We start from the raw sequence: 5,442 nt of genomic DNA, 5'->3' as shown, positions 1-5,442 counted from the left end.
AGTAATACTCCTAAATCAGAATGAATCACAGGCTTGTCCCTTTGTGTAGGCATTCCACAAGCATTGCTAAAGAAGATGTCTGAAGATCTTCTTGTAGTACTTCTTTTGCTGTTTCCTCATTGCTTGGAGGAATGTCATTGCTTGGTCAGCTCTGTCGACACCTCCCATGGTGTTATTGTAGTCTATCACTACTTGTGGCTTCACAATTTCTTTCCCACCATTCGTGAGTACCATAGCAGTGGAGGTATTATGAACTGTACTCATTAGGCACACACTTTCTTGTCACGCCATCACAGTGCCATCATTTTGCTTTTCTGCTAGGCAACCATTTCTCCAGTCTTCAGCTTCTTATTGCCAAACATTGGTGGCATGTCGCACCGGTTAGCCCTAATGGTTCCATAGGCATCTGTTTTGTTTTGCAGAAGAAACTTATAAAGTTCGGGAGATGTATAAAAATTGTTGGTTGTTACACAATAGCTCTGATTTAGCAATGGCTCAATGAGTGAAAGAACGGAAGATGTTACCATTCCATAGTTGCTGTATTATGGATTGAATTTTCTTCCTTTTCTAGTGTATATCACTGAATTCCAAATGTAGCCAGTTGACGATTCGCATTGCATGTAGGATTTTACGCCAAATTGTGCCCTCTTTGATGCAATGTATTGTACCCAGCTGAGCCTTCCCTTGTAGACCATTAGACTTTCATTTATGCTTATATCTCTTTCTGGCACATAGCTCCGTTGGAAATGCTTTAGAATCATTTGAGAAACTTCCCAAATTTTCTCTAGTTTTGGTGCAGGATGAGTAGTTTCATCAAATTCTTTGTTGTTTATGAAGTGTAAATATTTCATGATCAGTGAAAATCTGTATTCTGACATGACCGAGCCGAAAAATGGAGTGGCAAGTAATGTATAAGTTGTCCAATACCACTTCTGCAGGGGTTTCCCCACCACTCCCTGAAGTATTATTAGGCCCATACATTTCCAAATGTCCTCTTTGGTCACTGGTTCCCACTTACTGCTTCTTGAAAACTTCTTATGCAGAGTAGCTAATTGTTGCTCTTTGTACCAGTTTGTCTCAGTATTTTTTCAATAACCTCATCGGTCAGAGATAAGTATGCCAAGGGGTTGTCGTGTTCAACGTCTACTTTCATACTAGGTGCTCCAGTAAATGGGAATCTTGGGGGTGCTGCCTGATCCGTACCGCAGTCAATTGAGCACCAAGTTTGCACATCAATGAGCTCAGTCGCAGAATTGTTGCTGTCATCACTTTCAGTGTCCGATGACAAATTTCCCCACAAATCACTATTGATCAATTCTTCAAGTAATTCCAATTCACTATTGCTGTTTTCTAGCTGGTCTAAAAATGCTTTTGACCTAAAGGAATACTTTTTGGATGCCATGGACATTCTCAAATTTCCAGTCAAAAAGAACACTAAAAGTGCAGCAGGGCACTGGACAAATCACTAGACAAAACTGAGGTGAAATGGTTTCACACAGTAATGTAATCATGACAGATTACAATGTATTACAATGTGTATGTGTGTGTGTTAATTATTATTTTTTTTTAATTCTCACCGGGTTCCGCCCCTCGGGCCGCTGCACTCGCAGGAAATGGAACCCGAAAGACGAATGCCGGCATCGGCCAGAGGACAGAGCGGGAGGACATCGGGGGATCGCAGGGACAAGATAAGTAATCACTACAGGGTAATCCCGAGTGTGGCTCAGGGTTACCACTTTTGGTTTTGAAAATTAATCCGGAGCCACACTTGGGATTACCGCCAGGGAGATTAAAGTCTATGGGACACGAACATGAAAAATCAAAAGTCCTCATTTTAAAGGCTTATCTGCAAGTAATTGCCATAAAACTTTTATGGGAACCTGGGTATTGCCTGGGGGACATTTATTAATGCAAAACATTTTTTTTAAATTATTGTTTATAAAGGAGCGGTGATTTTAATGATGTTTAAACTTGCTCACGGCTGTAATGTATCATCGGTCCCCGGCAATACAGTTGGAAAAAAATGAAAAAAAAAAAAAACTGCATAGGCCCACCCACCAAAAAAAATGTTTACCAGAGACTTATCTGAGCATGCAGCCTGGCAGGTCAGGAAAGGGGAGAATGAGCAGGAGGCCCACCCTTCCTGAACAATACCAGGACACATGCCCTCAACATGGGGGATGGGAGCTTTGGGGCAGGGGGGCTCTGCCCCCCACCCCAAAGCACCTTGTCCCCATGTTGATGGGGACAAGAGCCTCTTCCTGACAACCCTGGGCTGTGGTGTTTGGAAGCCCCCTTTAAAAGGGGGCCCCCAGATCCTGCCCTCCCCTCTTATGTGAATTGGTATCGGGTACATCGTACCCATACCCATTCACAAAAAAATGTAAAAAAAGTGAAAATCACAAGAAACAGTTTTTGATAAGTCCTTTATTAAAAAGAAAAAAAAGTGTCCCTCGATGTAAATCCATCATCAATCACGATGCCCGCCGACCCAAAAAATTGCAAAAAACACTTTGCCTCCTAAGAGGCTCTTCAGCTTTGACAGATCTTTTATAGGCAAGGGACAGGGCCACCGGCCAAGTCACCTGGTGGCACCATCCCCTTCTGACATCACGTGACGTCATGTGACGTCAGAAGGGGCGGTGCCATCGCTTGACGTGCCTGGGTGGCCCCGCCCTTTGCTTATAAAGGTACTGTCAAAGCCGAAGATCAGGAATACGGCGGGTAGCCTCTTAGGAGGCAAAGCTTTTTTAAAATTTTTCTATTTTTCGGGTCCGGCAGGCGTCGTGATTGATGATAGATTTACTTTAAGGGACACTATTTTTTTTTGTTCTTTTTAATAAAGGACTTGTCAAAAACAGTTTCCTGTGTTTTTTATTTTTTACACTTTTTTGGTGAATGGGTATTGGTATGATGAACCCGATACCCATTCACATGGGGGGGGGATCTTGGGGCCCCCTTGTTAAAGGGGGCTTCCAGGATCCGATAAGAAGCAGACCCCCACAGCCACAGCCCAGAGTTGTCAGGAAGATGCCTGTGTCCCCATCAACGTGGCACCCCAAAGAACCCTCCCCATGTTGAGGGCCCAGCGGCCTGGTATTGCTCAGGAGTGGGAGCGCTCACTCACTCGCCCCCCTTTTCCTGGCCGGGCAGGCTGCATGCTTGGATAAGGGTCTGGTATGGATTTTGGGGGGAACCCCACGCCATTTTTATTTTTATTTTGGGTGGAGTTCCCCTTAAAATCTATACCAGACCCAAAGGGCCTGGTATAGATTTTGGGAGGGACCCCATGCCATTTTTTTCTGACATGGGGTTACCCTTAACCAATTACATACCAATTACACAACCATTAAATGCAGGGCACTTTCTCCCCTTACTGCCCAGACCAATTTTCAGCTTTTAGTGCTCATTGATGTCTATGGGAACTCTTGGTCAGCTTGGCATGGCATTGCTCCCTGTCTTTAACATTGGTATCTATGGGAAATATTGGTCAGCTTGACATGGCACTGCCCCTTTTCTTTAACATTGGCATCTATGGGAAATATTGGTCAGCTTGACATGGCACTGCTCACGAACCATAAGTGACACCAAACTTGGGGAGCACCGAGAGGGGACTCAGGACTACAACATATTCATACATTTTAAATGTGGGGTATGCCTGTACCCTACACTGACTGCACTAAACTGACTGAATACACTATCCACTAACTACTTGCCTAATCTTCATTGTCATGCACTATACACGGCTGCCATGTAAGCAGCAGCCTTATATGGTGTGGGGCGTGGACTTAGCCCCTGATATGACTTTGGCCAGTCATGGCTCTGACAGTACATTGTGCTGTGATTGGCTAACGCATACAGGTAAGGTGCATGCTTTGGCCAATCATCAGCGATCAATGCACTGCAAGAGCGCAGTGCATTATGGGGCGCTCATCGGCGGGTGAACTTCCCCCTGAGTGCACCATATGTTTGTGTGCGAACACATGAACAGCTGATGTTCAAGTCGAACTTATGTTCGACTCAAACACACAACCTATCCCTACTGACAAATGGCTTCTTCAAAGGGTTTCCTCCTCCTCCATCCATGATATTACATGGTCAGACCGTCGGCTATTTCCATAGTGATAGAGGAACAGGAACCTGTTTCCAGATCGACTAAATGGCGATGTAATGTTAAACTTTTGCAGGATAATATTGTATCTCAGGCTGTGTCTCCGAGACGTCTTTTCTAACAATGACATTCCAAATTAGATCCCTATGTTCTCTGGAATGCCCATAAGGTCTTTATATGGGGAATCTGTATACAACAAGGGGCCAGGGATAAAAAGCAATTCAATTTAAAACTTTTCAACCTGATTCTCCATTTCCATGGAGAAGGGAAATCCATTCTCTTGAGTCTAAGAACAAAACCCCCCTACTTATTCTGTATCATCCTCCCTCGCTAACCTTAGGGGGATAGAGGGCCCTCCTAACTAAAAATTACGAACTCAGTTCTTTTAAACTTACCCACTATGCTAAGGCTAATAAATCTGGGAAGTACCTCACTAGTAGATTGAAAGCTGTCTGGAAGAAAGCTAGAATTTCCCATTCCATGCCGGGAACAGGTCATCCAGCGCCCAGGGCCAGGGTGCCAAACTGCGCCCCCCTTCCCTTAGGGTTAGGGTCAAGGTGCCCCCCCCAATCCCTGCAATAAACTATTGCCCCCAGGGCAACCGCCCCTCCTGCCCACCCCTTCTCCTGGCCCTGTTCCCATTTATCACATTACACTCTCAGTTGCAATATAACTAATCCAAAAGCCATAGCAGATAAACTATTATAACGCACTATAAAACCTTTGTGAGGATCCTAATAACCCTCAACCCTCCTTGTCTGACATTCAGGATTTTCTAGCTAAATTGCACCTCCCTTCCCTCTATGGTGAGCAGCTTCAGGTGCTTAATGCCCGCTTCTCCGATCCAGTATTCATTAAAGCCATGCATACTTCTCACTTTGTCCCAGAGATGCTGAAACTGGTTAGACCCCACTACGCCTGCTAACTTCCATCCAATTTCATTACTGAATATGGACATGAAGGTCTATGCCAAACTTTTAGTGAAACATCAGATGTGTGTTTTACCTACTTTGATCAAGAAAGACCAAATGTGGTTCGTCTCTGGGAGATAAATCTTGGACGCAACGAGATGAATTATCAACATCATACATTTTGTAGAGAAAATTCAAACGCCTTCTCTGTTGTTATTGGTGGATGCAGAGAAGGCGTTCGATAGAGTACATTGGCTTTACATGTCTGAAGTCTTTGAGAAATTTGGCTTCCAAGGCAACATATTATCCACCATTATGGCTTTCTATTCTACGCCATCTGCACAAGTGAACGCATGTGGTCTGCTATCAAAACTAGTGTTGAGCGAACACGGACTGTATTATTCGTGTTCGTACCGAATA

At 44.3% G+C, this 5,442-nt stretch overlaps 1 pseudogene across 1 annotated transcript; it reads right to left on the bottom strand.

Moving 5' to 3' along the window:
- Positions 1-542: 542 nt before the first annotated feature.
- On the bottom strand, positions 543-1,402 carry LOC309548164 (piggyBac transposable element-derived protein 4-like; annotated as a pseudogene). Its single transcript has one exon. The product of its transcript is annotated as a piggyBac transposable element-derived protein 4-like (transcript).
- Positions 1,403-5,442: the final 4,040 nt, after the last annotated feature.

This window comes from Pelophylax lessonae (assembly GCF_965119305.1).
Source record: "Pelophylax lessonae genome assembly, chromosome: 2".
Lineage (NCBI taxonomy): Eukaryota > Metazoa > Chordata > Amphibia > Anura > Ranidae > Pelophylax > Pelophylax lessonae.
This window is presented reverse-complemented; position numbering and strand designations above follow the sequence as displayed.